The following is a 17,147-nucleotide window of genomic DNA, read 5'->3' on the forward strand; positions in this document are numbered from 1 at the left end:
CATGCACCGGGAGCCCGACGCGGGATTCGATCCCGGGTCTCCAGGATCGCGCCCTGGGCCAAAGGCAGGCGCCAAACCGCTGCGCCACCCAGGGGTCCCCTGCCTCAATCATGTCTTAAACATGCTCAATATATTTCCTTGAATTAACATACTCTATAACCAGAAGAATCCTTCACTGAGGAAAAATAGGAAAAGGGCTGTTTTATTATTTTCTTCAAAAAATACTTCATATGATTAGTATTTAGATGGAAAATACTATAACTGCTTCTCATTCTTTAGGGACCAGATAGCTCCCTTGCTATTTCAACTTTATACACCTTCCTTTACCTATAAAAGTAAGTGTACAACTTGTTTCCTCATTTATGTCTTCAGAGCACTTATATAAATATATTATGCACTTGTTATACATATGTTTATATACAGTGGAATCACATCATATGAGCATTTTATTCACTGTATAGGAAGGAATCAAGGGACTCAGGTGGAGAGAGAATGAATGTGGGAACACAATTAAATGGTGCTAGTGTGCCCAGTCAATAAACTTATCTAGAGTCATGAGATAGGGTATATAAATCTGTTATTCCTTAGTGTCTCTGAATTCCTTGGTATATCTAAAGTGGAAGTACCTTGTATTGAAAAGAGGCAACTGAGTGTGCTTCTGTTTAAAAGATAAGTTCATAGTTTTCATAAATCATGGGCCAACTATTTCAACTAGAGCTCAGCTGAAGAAAAGTGACTAGTGTCTGGGTCTGTAAGTCAGGAAAATTAAGCTGCTGGGCTTAGTGAAAGATACTGAGGTAGAATTCATGCAATTAAAAAAAAAAGAATTCATGCAATTCAAGAGACTATCAAGGGAAATACTACCTAATTCTAAAAAAGTAATTTAATCTCATATTTTTGCTTCAAATCTACTTCCCACGTAAGATGCAACCTCACTGTCTCTGTCTCCATACCTACAGTGTGAGTTCCATGAATACATGCATCATGTCTTCTTCTTCCTATTCTCAATGCTTGGCAGAGAGCCTAAAATACAGAGGGTGTTTGATCCACGCTAGATAAGCATATGTGGCATAATATATATATTTGGTCTTTGTGTCTTATTCCTGGCACAGAGCTCCTAAAACCCTTGGTATTTCCTGAGCAATAGGAGTATTTTGTTACTCATACAAACCCCTTTCTATCATAACTGAATTTACATTAATGAGGTGACTCTTGATTGGGTCTTAAGACAGCTTCAGAACAGAAGTTGGATGCCAGAGGAATCAATCATATCATTACAGGGTTGGAGTTTTCAATCCCATGCCCTACCTGCCACCTCACCTCCAGAGAGAGGAAAAGGACTTAAAATTTAGTTCACCAATGGCCAATGATTTAATCATGCATTTGTGATGAAACATCAGTAGAAACTCTGGAACAATGAGATTTGGGAAAGCTAACTGGTTGTGCATACACACTTTTCAGACACATCTGAGGCTCAGGACCTTTCTAAACCTTACCCTATGTAGGTCTTGACCTGGCTATTCATTTGTCTTCTTTATAATATACTGTATAAATACAGTGTTTTCCTGAGTTCTGTAAATTGTTCTAGTAAATTATTGAACCTGAGGGTAGGGGGAGGATTGAAAGAATCCCCAAATTTGTAATTGGCCAGGCAAAAGTGCAGGTAGCCTGGGTATCCATTTGTGGCTGGCATCTGAAGCAGGAGCAATCTTATAGAACTGATCCCTTACCCTTTGGGGATCTGCACTAATTTCAGGTAGTGCCATAACTGAAATGAGTTACAGAACACCCACAGCTGATGTCAGAGAATTGAGAATTTATTGCTGGAAAACCAACATAATGATATTACCTTTTGAAGAGGGCTTTCATCTTAGTCTTGTAGAAAATTTGACTGCCTTTAGTTTTCTCTCTTTATAATTTCTTTTCAAAAGCTAACAAAGATATTTATAATGTCTTCCTATCTTTTCCTATTTGAAAGGGGATGGGAAGGGATGAATTAAGGATCAACTTTCCAAAAAAAAAAAAAAAATTAAAAAAATTAAAAAAAAAGGATCAACTTTCCATATTAAACAGTAAACTAACAACAAAAAATACAAATGTTTCTAAGATTAAGAATGTGATGAAATGGCACGTCCAAAATTCATGTGTAATTTAGTTTGCAATTATTACTATAGAAGGGAAACCAGTAAGGGACGCCTGGGTGGCTCAGTGGCTGCACATCTGCCTTCAGCTCAGGGTGTGATCCCGGGGTTCTGGGATTGAGCCCTGCATCGGGGTCCCCTCCCTGTGGGGAGCTGCTTCTCCCTCTGCCTCTCTGTCTCTCATGAATAAATAAAATCTTAAAAACAACCAAACAAACAAACAAGGAAAGGAAACCAGTAATTACTTTGAGTTTCACAGTGATTGCAAATGTCAGTTCAGGTACTACTACTGGCTTACACAATATGGTATATACCATCACATTTTTCTAAAAAGTCTAGCCTTAAAAACAAAACAAAACAAAACAAAAACTAAACCGTGTTTTCAAGCCAGAATCTCCAAGAAAATGTTTACCTTTCATAAATGTCATAAAAATAACTAGTGTTTATAACCTTTGCTAAAAATAAAATTCTGGCTTGTAAAACAAATACTGCTTTGGGGCGCCTGGCTGGCTCAGTCTCAGGTTCATGAGTTCAAGCCCCACACTGGGTGTGAAGCCTACTTAAAAAAACAAAAAAAACAAATATTCAGATGTTTTACAGCCAGAATAGTCACACATGTTAATCTTTGTGGTATTTCAATTCAGAGGTAAGTAATCCAAGGTTGAAGTAAAATTAATAATCCAATTACTATCTGAAAATTCACCTCCAGTGATGTAAAACAGTATTAATAGCTAATCAAGATAAAGTTACTATCCAGTCAAATTTGTATGTAAATGCCTGAATTTTCTTTCAAAGACACATCAATAAAATGTTACAGGTAATTAAATTAATGCAAATCTAGTAAACTGTTCAATCATACTTAATGGTAGTTGAATACTGAAGGACTTTAAAATTTTACCTATACAAGAAAGTAAAAAGACAACCCATGGAATAAGAGAAACTATTTAGGAATCATGTTTGATAAAGGACTTGTATCTAGAATAACTCTTACACCTCAATATTAAAAAGACAACCTAATTTTAAAATGGGTAAAATAAATAGGCATTTCTCCAAGAAGATATAAAAATGACAAGTACATGAAAAGATGGCTCAATATCAGTAGCCATCAATGGGATAAATGCAAATCAAAACTACAACGAAATACACTTCATATCCACTAGACAGCTATAATAAAAAAAAAAGTGAGGCAATAACAAGTGTTGTTGAAAAACTGGAAACCTCATATACTGCTGTTAAGAATGTTAAATGTATAGCTGCTTTGGAAAATAGGCTGGTAGTTCCTCAAAAGATTAAACACAAAATTATCATATGATCAGCAATTCTATTCCTAGTTATATGCCCAAGATAAATGAAAATATATACCCACACAAAAACTTGTACATGAATGTTCATAGTAACATTTTTTCATAACAGCCAAAAGGTAGTAATAACCCAAATGTCCATTAACTGATGGATAAATATAACATGGACTATCCATACAATGGGATATTTATTCAGCCATTAAAAGGAATGAAGTACTGATACAAAATGGATGAACAGGCAAACTGTAAACTGTATCTGAATAAAGCTCTTAAATAATTTTTTAGCCCATTCATGCTCACTGGATTTTCTTTTTTCTGGAGGTCTCTAATGAAAAGACCTAATTTTGAATATACCATTAAAATCAATGCATTCGGGATCCCCGGGTGGCGCAGCGGTTTGGCGCCCGCCTTTGGCCCAGGGCGCGATCCTGGAGATCCGGGATCGAATCCCATGTTGGGCTCCCGGTGCATGGAGCCTGCTTCTCCCTCTGCCTATGTCTCTGCCTCTCTCTCTCTCTCTCTCTCTGTGACTATCATAAATAAATGAAAATTTAAAAAAAATCAATGCATTCATTAAAATGAATTATTAGATTTGTATTACAGAAATAAATTATGACTAAATTAAGAGAAATACAAACATTAGCTTCTAAAACCACTTATATGTCTCTATTTCCACTTGATGATGCACTAAGTATACTATTTTAAACATTCAATCACATTAAGATATATATGTGTCAATTAGCAATGTTCTACTTAAAGTGATCATTACCAAAAACAGATAAAGCAATTAAAGATTAAAAATTGTCAATGTAAGAAAGTTTTGATAACTTTCAGACAATAAACTTAATAAAACTGACCTACCATACACACTTAATAGTTGCTCTGTCAAAAGGTAGAAGCAGCATAGCCTCCTCGCACCCCTCAAAGCACCCCATCCAAAAATATTGTACAAGAATTCAATGGAAGTTTTCTTAGAACTACATTCAGTTACTTAACAGTATCAGACCGATATGGCCAATTAACTCTACTAAGCATAAAACTGGTTACAGGGGAGCCTGAATAAGGCAGTTATAAGTCATGAAAATTATGAAATGTTGGACAAAAACATATTGCCAAACATATCAAAAACAATGCAAACCAGAAGTCAGTGGAGCATCATCTTTAAAGTATTAAAACTGAAAAAGTATTAAAACTTTTTTAGTGGTTGTTTAGAGTTTGCTGTATACATTTAATCTACAACCACTGTCAAATAGCATTATATTGCATTTCACAGGTAGTACCTTCAAACAGTATTCCAAATTCTCTCTGCTACCCCTTGTAACATTGCTTCAAATTTCACTTAAGTATAAGCTATAATCACCCAATACATTGTGTATTATCTATTATATCCACTTGAGAAAACAAAAGGTTTTATTTTACACCTTCATTTATTCCCTCACTAACGCTCCTTTTCTCTGAAAAGCTTCTTTTAACATTTCTTGCAAGTAACAGCTCTTATTGGTGACAGTTCCCTCAATTTTTATGTCTGAGAAAGTTTTCATTTTTCCTTCACTTTGAAAGACCATTTCAATGTATATGGAATTCTAGGTTGGTGATTTTTTTTTTCTTTCAACACTTCTACACTACCAGGTGTAGATTCGGTATTTGTCATATTTGGTGTCCTCTGAGCTTCCTGGATTGGTAGTTTGGAGTTTTCAACTTTTAGCTATTAGCATTTCAAATATTTGTTTTTGCTCCTTTCTCTCTTCTCTATCAAAGGCATTCCTTACTTGTTACAGTGCTTTTGATTGCTAGTATTTTCTTTTGACTTTTTTCTTAGAATTTCAATCTCTCTGCTTACATTACCCATCTGTTCTTACATGTTGTTCACTTTTTCCATTAGAGCCCTTAGCATATTGATCTTAGTTATTTTAAATTTCCAGTCTGACAATTCCAAAATCTCTGTCGTATCTGACTAGGAGTCAGGCTGTATTTACTGTAGCTATGGGTATCAAAACTAAAATTTCTCTAACTTCCTTGTCTTTGGGTTTCCCTAGAAACTCCCTAAATAAAGTACAAACCCTGCAGTTCTTTCGTCTGTAATCCTCTATTATTATACAGGAGCCCTGTTGATGTAGAGGTAAAGTGTGGGGAGAGGGGAACTATTCCATAATCCAATGATGAGGTCTGAGTCTTTTAGTGGGTCTGTATTCCTGGCTGTGGCTTTTGAAAGTGCCTCTCAGCAGTTTTTCCTCTCTTAGAGAGACAGCAAGGCTAGAGAAAAAGTTGGTTTCCCCAAGCTGGTTAGGCTCTGGTAGTTTCCCTTTTAAGCAGGGAGAAAACAGAATGCTGTGGGCTTATTTCAAAATGGTTACTATTCCTCTCCTGCGGGAAGCATGAGGAAATCCACCTGCCTTCCGATCTTAACAGTGAGAACCTGGTGGAGCCTGTGGAGGAAAAACTCACAAGAGCGTGGGAGCCGTCCTAAAACTGGACCCCCAGGAGTGCTTAACTATCAAGCTAATCCACACTCAGCTTCTGGCAGGTCATCAGTTACAGTTAAGTTTTCTTACTAGTTCCTGGCTTCATTAGCTTATGCTCCCAGCAAGCTGTGATTCTTTGTATTTGCCTGTCTCTCCAGTTTTGGGGGCATTAGTTTACTCTGTGATCTCAGTTCTCTGATGGATCTAAGAAGAACTGTTGCTTTTTAGTTTAACTTTGTTCCTACTATAAGGACAAGAGTGACAACTTCTAATTTCTTTCATGTCTGAGTGGAAACCAGAATTCAATGTCCTTTTGATTCTCATCATTCCTTGAACACTTTTTTATTTTCTGAAACAAGAAGGTGTTCAGGTTCATCTTGCACTTTTCCCAAGGGAGTCTTGGTTACTTTTAGTGGAGAATATTATTTAGAAATCAAGATCTGGACACAAAGTATCCTCAATGCTATGGGGGTATCATTACTTCTAGAATCCATGAGCACATACTAGGAAATTTATATATTTATATACATACACATACCCTATATTTATTTCTCTATCTATCCATCCATCCTTCTCTGTATATGATAAAAACCATACTCATACCTCCAATTCCTTTTTTCATTTGATACCTCCAATTCCAACCCAATATCCTAGAAACATTCTAGTTGTCCCTATGTCCATGTTTCTCTTTTGTTAAACAGTAAGAAACCTGGTTCCCATTTTCCTTACTGTATTAATTGTTTGCACAATCCTAAAAAACATAAAAAGTAGTTTCAGAACTCCTATCCACTACCACTGAGAAAAGTACATCTAATAAAATTGGAATGATACAGAGATTAGCATGGTCCTTGCACAAGGATGACATGGAATACTTGTTTTTTGTTCTTTTCAGGGGAGGGGGGTGGGCAAAGAGAGGAGGAGTGGTAAAACTTCCAGATAATAAAATGCACAAATACTAACTGCACCTTATTAATTTTGACAAATGTATGTAATTTGATGAGTTATGGAACAATTCCCACTTTCATCACCTCCAAAATTCCCTTGTGCTGCTTTTTAGTCAATCCCCACCTCCTCTGAAGCAATCACTGTTCTGATTTTTCACAATAGTTTTGTCTAGCACTTCATAAAAATGGCATATTCTTTTATGTCTCAATTCTTTCACTCAGCACTATTTTAATGTTCATCCAGGATACCACATTATGAGTAGTTCATTCCTTTTTGTTGTTCCATAGTAACTCCTTGTATGAAGATAACAGTTTGTTTACCCATCTTATATATGAGATAAAAGATTCAGGAGTACCTCAAGTCACACAGTTAACTGGATAAGAATTCCAAGGACCTCAGAACCAGACGTATTCTAAACTCTTGATTCTTAGTTTGGTGTTCTTTTCACTTTAGCAAAGTACCACTCAAACAAATTTTAAAAATAACTAAGGCACCTGGGTGGCTCAGTTAGTTAAGCATCTAACTCTTGATTTCAGCTCAGATCATGATCTCAGGGTCATGAGATCAAGTCCCACACTGGGCTCCACGCTCAGCAGGGAGTCTGCTTGAGAGTCTTTCCTTTTCCCTTTTCCTCTGCCCCCCCCCCCAACCCGCTCACAAGCACACTGTCTAAAATAAATCTCTAAAGGGCAGCCCCGGTGGCTCAGCGGTTTAGTGCCACCTTCAGTCCAGGGGGTAATCCTGGAGACCCGGGATCAAGACCCACATTGGGCTCCCTGCATGAAGCCTGCTCCTCCCTCTGCCTGCATCTCTGCCTCTCTCTCTGTCTCTCATGAATAAATAAATAAAATCTTTTAAAATAAAATAAAATCTTTAAAAAGTAACAAAAACTCCAGGTATGTATTTTTATCATATTTAGTGATAAGGAACTACCTATATGTAATCACATCACAGATGTGATATTTTTCAAAATTATCACTGTGATACTTTCCAATGAGTCTTTTTTTTTTTTTTTAAGATTTTATTTGACAGAGAGAGAGTACACGTGCATGCACAAGCAGCAGGAGTTGCAGGCAGAGGGAGGGGGAGAAGCAGTTTCCTTACTTGAACAGAGTACTATGTGGGGCTCGATCCCAGGACCCTAGGATCATGACCTGAGCTGAAGGCAGACACCTAACTGACTGAGCCACCCAGGCACCCCTCCAATGAGTTCTTAACAGGAAATGAAAAATATCCAAAATTATTATTTTTTTAAATATCCAAAATTAAAAGGTATTGAATCAAATGCAAATATTTTTAGTATCAGACCTTTAAGAATAACAGTTAACACTGGCATTTCTTCCATAATCCATACTCCTTCCTAATCCTTCTACCAATGCTGATTTCAAATTTACTTGACATTTCTTAAAGATCTCTTAAACATTTACCTTATAATCAGTGTTCAATGAAAGTAATTTATACATTCATTAATTTCTTCAGTTTAAACCTATAAACTACCAAGAGGAGTACTCCTAATTTTAGCATTTCTAGGCAATTTTTAGCCTTTTGAGTCTCTCAAGTCTGTCAAATCATCTAATTCCCTATTTAGAAAAACTATCAATCTATCTCTTTAAAACATAACAAAAAAGACAGTTTTTCTTCAACCCATAATCTTTAAGCTCCTTCTCAAACCACAATTAACTTACTAATTCTGATCTAAGGACAGTAATTTTTCTGTACTGTGAAATGCTACTACTCATCCCTCATGATAAAAGTGTATGGTAGTACAATTCAAGGTGACCTTAACTCACTGCTATGAACTGAAGGGCCAAAAGCAGAACACCAAGAGTGAGACTGCCATTAGGCAAGGTTGTCCCACTACCTCGCCTACTGCCCCAAACACCCTGCATGTTGGCCCAAATCTAGCTGAACTTCCCAAAGATGAAGTAATAGAGAAAGTAACAGAGAATTTGAGAGCTCTTCGTCAAAAGCTATGAACGAATCTATGGATCTGTAATATTTGATGTAACCTCCATTGTAAGCTTCCCTTCTAATAGGTTTTTAGGTATCTCATGTATTCCAAAATAACATCCATCTCACAAGAACATGGTGAAATATAAAGTATACCTTGATGCTCCCACAAGTTAGGGGTTATTATTTAATTTTCCTTATGTGAGAGAACAGATTAACTTTAGACTTCATCAATCTATCATATATATGACCCAAGAACTTAGTCTGTAACACAAACAAGGTAGATGAGACCAATTGACTTATCCTATATTTCATTTACAAGTCACAATCCTTAGCTCTAATTTATGTAAACTAAAATGCTAATTATTATTTGGAGTGAAGAAAATGAAAGGTTTCACATGTGTTCAGAGCACTGAATACAATTCTATAACAAAACTTCCCAACTGCCAGTCCCTACATCAAGGACAAATGATGGTTTGATTAACAGCTATGGCAAAGACAGCTGTTTAGCACTTGGCTGCACCTTTTGGTTTTAGGTTCTGAAAATTCCTGTGAACTTCTTCTTTCATCCAAACAAAATAAAAAATTTTGATATAGCCAAGATAACATGCCTAAAGAGCTACACTCCAAGTCTAATGATATTAGACTTGAAAGAAAAAGAAATGCCAGGGCTGTAATGTCACCTGCTCATTTTTCCTTTGTGCCATTAGAAAAATTTTACAAAGTAGGTTAATGTGTAAGGTATACTTTCCTGAACTCCTTAATACCTTTCATCCTATTTCTTCCTTAAAAATATAGTGGCCAAAATAAAGGAAATTTGTGGAAGGCAATGATTAATCCAGAGAACTAATGTAAGTAGACAACCGGTCATCTCATCATCTTCAAGAATTAGCAGAAGATAATAAGATGGCAATGGAGAAAGAATGTAAGAAGGACGTGGAACCTGGCAAACCACCCTGGAAGGGAAGGAAAAACAAACTTTTGGTCCTAGTTAAAGTGTCAATGAGAATATACTCTCGGAAGGAAAAAAAGTGTTAACAAAAATATAGATAAAATAAAGACAAGTAAAAGTAGTAAATAAACTTAGAAATTGGAGTACTAGAGTTACCCTTACAAAGCTTACAAAGAAAGTATCTTTTAAAAATATTTTCTGGCCTAGTTGTCCTAAAGAAATTAGGAGAATAAGCCAACAATCAACCATATATTTTTTTAAATTACTTATTTATTTATTTATGATAGTCACACAGAGAGAGAGAGGCAGAGACACAGGCAGAGGGAGAAGCAGGCTCCATGCACCGGGAGCCCGACGTGGGACTCGATCCCGGGTCTCCAGGATCGCGCCCTGGGCCAAAGGCAGGGGCTAAACCGCTGCGCCACCCAGGGATCCCATCAACCATATATTTTTACTGAACACCTAGTACATAAATGGTGTTGTATAGGTACTGTGATTTTATTTATATTTTTAGAAGACTTTATTTGAGAAAGAGCAAATATGCACACAAGCAGGGAGGTAGGGCAGGGGCAGAGGGAGAACCAGACTCCCCGCTGAGCAGGGAGCCCAATGTGGCTAGATCCCAGGACCCTGAGGTCATGACCTGAGCCGAAGGCAAAGGCTTAATGGACTGAGCCACCTAGATGCCCCAATAATGTGATTTTAAAATGAATTTAATATAGTCTCTTGCCTCAACTCTAGCCGGGAATAGGGTTGGGGCACCAAGTCAAATATATAACAGAGACGGAAACAAAATGCTTAGGGAACCTAGAGAAAAGAAAAATTAATTAGAACAGGGGTGTGGCAAAAAAGGTTTCATAGAAGTGATATTTGCACTGGACTTTTTTTTTTAAAAAATTTTTATTTATTTATGATAGTCACACACACAGAGAGAGAGAGGCAGAGACACAGGCAGAGGGAGAAGCAGGCTCCATGCACCGGGAGCCCGATGTGGGATTCAATCCTGGGTCTCCAGGATCGCGCCCTGGGCCAAAGGCAGGCGCCAAACCGCTGCGCCACCCAGGGATCCCCTGCACTGGACTTTAAAGAATGGGCAAGAATTTAATAGGCATAGACAGGAAAAGGTAGTGCAAAAAAAAAATAGAAGGAATACTATAAGAAAGGTATGTTAGAAAAAAGTGCAGGATATATTCAGGAAAATCCAAGTGTCTAAGTGAGATGGAAATCTAGAGTTTGTGATAAAGAGAAAGAAAAATGAGAAAAGCCTAGAGAAGCAGATTGGAAAAGAGACTGAGGAGTCCCTAAACACTACACCATAAGTTCATTTTTAGCAGTAAAGATTCAAATTATTTTGAGCCTTAGAAACACACACAAGGGGATCCCTGGGTGGTGCAGCGGTTTGGCGCCTGCCTTTGGCCCAGGGCGCGATCCTGGAGACCCGGGATCGAGTCCCACATCGGGCTCCCGGTGCATGGAGCCTGCTTCTCCCTCTGCCTATGTCTCTGCCTCTCTCTCTCTCTCTATCATAAATAAAAAATTAATAAAAAAAAAAAAAGAAACACACACAATCTAGGTTCTTTTTTTTTTTTAAGATTTTTATTTATTTATTCATGAGAGACACAGAGGCACAGGCAGAGGGAGAAGCAGGCTCCCCACGGGGAGCCCGATGTGGGACTCGAACCTGGATCCTGAAATCACGTCCCAAGCCAAAGGCAGAAGCCCAACCACCGAGCCACCCAGGCGTCCCACAATCTAGGTTCTTAACTATCAGATAAGCCTGCACACAAGTTAAATTTCACTTTAACAACTGTGCTGTCTTGCAGTCATCAATTACCAATGGTCCTTTGAAATTTAGAATCAGAATAAATGTAAAAGCTGGGTAAATACTAAATTTTAAAGCAGATCCAGCTGCTCAACGGTCAACATGATTATAGATAAATAGGGTGACCATTTGTCATCTAAACTGGGATTTTTCTGAATAAACAGAGGCACTATTAATAATTATGCTAGTATAAATTAGGAACATTCCAAGCAAACTGGGATGAATGGTTAACCTAGTTATAAAAACTCCCAAAATCAAAGGGACTCTTTTCTTATATTCTTTTCAGTGCGAATCTCCTACTGTGGAGCAGGAGGAGAATCTAGCATTTGATATTGAGATTCGTAACTATGGCATTTTAAAGAGACACATATTAAAAATGAATAACATCTATTTTTATGGTAGCAGAGACTTGAAGGGTGAATGACTTCATGCAAATCTGTGTCAGACTTCTTTACCTTAACTAATGATAACCATGAACACAAGAAGAACTATACATATTGGTTACTAACCTCACAAGCACGTTTAGACTTAGATGGTATTCCCTGAGTTTGTGTTTAATTTGAAAACTAGTTAATTTTCAACCATTTCAAAGCATATTGCTTTTGTTTTAATATAGTATGAGAGAAGAAAAATCTGTTTTGCTACAATTACAGAAAACACTTGATTGTTTGCAAAAGATTGTTATGTGGGTGGCTGCAACACTTGGCCTTTGACCTCTTGCCAAATACCATACCGCATGTGTTCTGAATCACCAGTAAACCCAGATGCCCTCATGTGAGGTACTCCAAATCCAACCAGAAATTAAGAGACAAAACAATCCTATGGTTTTCATGAATGAAGCCAAGACCTTCTTAAAAATGGGGGAGAGGAGGAAAGAGCTTTAAATGGCTAATGTCAGGACTGTAGGAAAATAACTTTTTTTTTTTAAGATCTTATTTATTTATTCATGAGAGACACAGAGACATTGGCATAGGGAGAAGCAGGCTCCCCAGAGGGAACCCAATGTGGGACTCCATCCCAGAACTCTGGGATCACATCCTGAGCCGAAGGCAGACAGATGCTCAACCGCTGAGCCACCCAGGCATCCCTTTAACTTCTAAATATTCATTCTGGTCAAAGTCTAAGACCTGATAAAGAAGGTCTTGACACTGCAAAAAGAAATCAAACTTTTGATATTAAAAAATACTTGTAACCACCTAATACCACAGGTTGGCCAACTTTTTCTCTAACAGGACAAATAGTACATTTTTAGGCTTTATGGGCCATAGAGTCTCTGCTGCAAATATCTATACCTTCTAAAGCACAAAAACAGCTACAGGTAGTATGGAAATAAATGGAAGGGGCTGTGATCCAATAAAACTTTACTTACAAAAACAGGTGGTAGGGCTGGATTTGGTTCCATGGGCTGTATGAGAGTATAAGCTCCTTTGTATTATTCTTGTTTTTGGCAGTGTCTGGTACATAATATGTGCTCTGAAAATGTTCACAGATGAACCATATTATTTAATAAAAAAACAGAAGCGAAATGTCTGAGCTATCTTGGTACAAACATTGTGTTTACTCAATATTATTTGAGACTAACTTCCTAGTTATTTTGCGTGAGAAATACTTATTTCTAAAACTTTTTTTCATTTAAAACACATTAATTGTAATATTAATCATGGTCATGTCACTATTGAACTTTGCTTACCAAGGATTAATACTAATTTTCTGGCTCCTTGGGGCCATTTACATAAATAGGTAATCTGATTACACAGTATAAGGACTTGAGCTGAAAGGTCATGTTGAGTTAAAGCCAGAGTTAATACCATGGCAAGTGAGAGTCAAAAGCAGGTGGAAAGAACCCTGCAGAGAAGACTGGTGTGCAGAGAAGAGAATGGAAGAGAAGACAGACCTGTTTGTACCATGCAGTGAAGATCTAAGAGATTTCTCTATTATAATAATAAATCTCTTTTATTAGAGCTTCTTTGAAAGGGCTTCTGTTCTTTGCAGTTAAACAATCCCTGACTAGAAAATGGATTATGAAACATTTTGGAGAGGAGTTAGTATTTGAGCTGAATTTTTTAAAAAAATGAACAGACAGGGAGATTCCAGTCTACATGGAGTAATAAGGAACAGATTTACCCTCCTGCCTGAAACAAAAAACAACAACAAACCCCAAGTTTTCAGACATTAGACAATGGCTGGTAAGAAGAGTAATCCCTGACAGAGGGGAAACAAAGTGAGACCTCTTCTAATAGCTACCTGCTTAGAGGGAGCCTCCAGGGAGCAGAGGTAGAAGGAAGCCGAGTGGAGACCAGCAACCTGAGGAAGCATGAGTCCAAGTTTGCTGGAACATGGTGGTCAAGTACCAGAGAGGAGACAGTTGCAGAGAGAGAGTAGAGTAGATCCGGGGAGGGCTCCCTGAAGACTTACTGAGTAGTATCAGCACATGCTTGTGAGGAACCTACTCAAAGCAGCAAAAGAACTAAAAGGAGCAGAAGGAACAATTTCAGGGGGTCAGACAGTGGCAGGAATAATGTGTACCATCCAGAAAGGAAAAAGTCTCAACCTTCACAGGACATCAGGCAGGATAATCACAAGGTCATTGCCTCAGTAATGAAGCAAAATTAGCCCTATATAAAGTCTGCTCTGGTTTCACCTGAACAAGCATAAAAATAGCATTGAAAGTGTCAAACGATTTCCAAGTAACAGAGTCCTGGAATAAAACTCAAGAATATTTCTAGAAATACAAAATAACCCAAACATAAGGTTAAATTCATAATGTCTGACATCTAATAAAAAATTATCAGGCATGGAAATAGAATAATATGGCCCATAATGAGAAGAAAAAGCAGCAATAGAAACAAGCCAAGAACTGGTAAGTACTGGGATCAGCAAAGATACCAAGATAACTCTTTTGACTATAAATCCGTACGCTGAAGGAAGTGGAGGAATGCTTGGACACATTAAGCAGAGATGCGGACAATATAAAAAGAATGTGAATCAAAATTTACATCTTAACAGAGATGAAAAATGTTTGAGATGAAAAGTACAATGGATGGAATTAATAGCACATTAGAAATGCCAGAATTAAAGATTAAAAACTTAAAAGCAGCAATAGAAATTACCCCAAATGAGGCACAAAATAAGCCTGAAAAAAAAAAAAAAGATCAAAACATTAGTAACCTATGCAACAACTTGAAACAGACTCATATGTGTAATAGGAGTCCTCAAGATGGGAGGATAAGTGCTATATAAAATTACAAAAAAAAAAAAAAAAGAGGAAAAGTATGGGCTTAAAGTAGTGCGTAAGAGCAAGCTGTAACAGATTATGGAGAAGAGGAAAGAAATGATAAAAGCCGTACATCTGGCTATAAATCTGACAATGGCAGACAAGTAACCTAGGTAGAAGCTGCTGACTCTAAGAAAGGACCAGGATTAGTATGCAATGGTAAGAAAAGAATACAGAAGTGAGAATATTTTAAAGAAATAACAGGAATTCATGATTAACTATATACTGGAAAGGAGAATGTTAGAGGTTGAAGTTTTGAAAAGGATAAGACTAAGTTTGAATCCCAGCTTCTCTATTTACTATTTGAACTTGGATAGGTTTTTTAATCTCTCTCTGCCTTCATTTCCTCACTAGTAAACTGAAGATAATAGCAGTACCTAAGTAACAGGGCTGCTTTGATAATTAAAGGAGTTAAAACATGTAAAGTACTTTGGCATGTATTAAGTGCTTAATAAATACTGGCTACAGCAGTTCTCAAACCTTTTGGTCTCAGGACTGCTTTTCACTCTTAAAAGTTATGGTGGACCCTGAAGAGTTTTACCTGGGTAATATCTGTTAATAATTACCATATTTAATTTCTTTAAACCTAAGAAATATATAAAATATTAACATTTTCATTCATTAAAAACAATAAACCTATTATATGTTAACATGAATAGCATTTCATTTTATTTTTCAGAAGAAAAAAATTGGTGTGAAGATAGAAACTGTTTTACATTTTCGTAAATCTCTCTAATGTCTGGCTTACTAAGAGAAAGCTGGGTTCTCGTATCTGCCTCTGCTCAATCTGTTGCTCATGTTGTTTTGGCTGGGAAAGACAACCAACCAATCTGTGTTATGTAGAAGTTAATACACCCAAAAAAGCTAAGATAGCATCTCCTGGGTAAAATGACTAAGTTTAAAAAAGGAGACAGCATAGTATTGGTTCTGTAACTCTTGAGAGTACTCAAGAGCAAAGTAAGAGATTACCTAAAAACTATTCTAGTCAGCTCACAAGAGTAAGTGCCCAAGAAACTATTAAATTTATCCCACATGGGTTTTAAGGCACACTGTAGAAAGGATGGAACCATAAAGAATTCTCACGTAAGATAACAGAGATTCATAGTTCTACATGAATAGTAAGGAAATGCCTGGGCCTAAGCTGAGAGTTGGGAAAGTTCTAAGTCTAAGAAGCCAGATGTCCAAAGAACACAAAGGGAAAGAGAGTAAGGCCAAGTAATGGAATCTGGGGCAGGTGGGGAGTCTAAGGGGGTGCTGATGCTCAGCAGAAGGAAAACAACTCTTTTTTTATGGCAAAAGATTTAAACAGATATTTTATCAGAGAAGATATGTGAGTGGCAAATAAGCACATGAAAAGATGTGCAGTATCCTTAGTCCTTAGAAATGAAAATTAAAACAGTAAGGTAGGATTTCATTCCCACTAGAAAGGATACAATTTAAAAAAGACTAAACCAGAACCAAATGTTAAGAATATGGAGAAATTGGACCTCTCATACACTGTTGGAGGTAATGCAGAATGAAATGCTACTTTAGAAAAGAGTTTGGTGGTTTCTCATGAAGTAAACTATATGACCCGCCATCTCATCCCTAAGTATCTGTAAGAGAAATGAAAAAATACATTCACACAAAGACTTGTAACATGACTGCTCACAGCAGCTTTATTTGTAACAGTCCAAACCAGAAACAATCTAAATGTCTAGATCCTTGTGAACAGTATATCCATATAATGGGATTGCTATATCCTTAGCAATATAAAGGAACATACTACTCATACATGCAAGAATATGGAGGAGGGTACAAATGACTACATATTCTGATTCCATTTACATGAAATTCTGGAAAAGGCAAAACTATAGTAATTATAATGTATATTGTAATTAGATGTAGTAATTATAGCGACAAGGCAGATGTGGTTGCTGGAGGTAGGAGGGAGGGAGGTTTGATTGAATGGGACACAAGGAAACTTTTTAGGGTAATAGAAATGTTCTATATATCATGACTGTGGTGATGGTAGTTACAGGATTGCTATATTTGCCAAAACTCATCTATTTATATACTTAAGATTGGTCAATTTTGTTTCATGTAAGTCATACCTCAATAAAATTAAGGAAAAAGAACCGAAGAATGAACAAATCTTCATCTTATCAGTCACTCACCAGGATTTCTCAATGCTTCACAGAAAATGGCAGTAGGTAGGAAGTACAGATATGAAAATCATTGACAACAAAGAACAGGGAGTTGATAGGAATGATGCAGTCATAAGAAGAATATGCCATTTTTATTAGATTTCAATCATTCCA

The 17,147-nt window shown here is 36.9% G+C and overlaps 1 protein-coding gene and 1 pseudogene across 1 annotated transcript in view; one reads left to right on the top strand and one right to left on the bottom strand.

The window, feature by feature from the left end:
• The window catches only part of REV3L (REV3 like, DNA directed polymerase zeta catalytic subunit), a 178,899-nt gene that overhangs the window by 136,990 nt on the left and 24,762 nt on the right, over positions 1 to 17,147 (bottom strand).
• LOC129513188 (U6 spliceosomal RNA) lies at positions 6,697 to 6,793 on the top strand (annotated as a pseudogene).

This window comes from Nyctereutes procyonoides, unplaced genomic scaffold (genome assembly GCF_905146905.1).
Source record: "Nyctereutes procyonoides isolate TBG_1078 unplaced genomic scaffold, NYPRO_anot_genome, whole genome shotgun sequence".
Classification (NCBI taxonomy): Eukaryota; Metazoa; Chordata; class Mammalia; order Carnivora; family Canidae; genus Nyctereutes; species Nyctereutes procyonoides.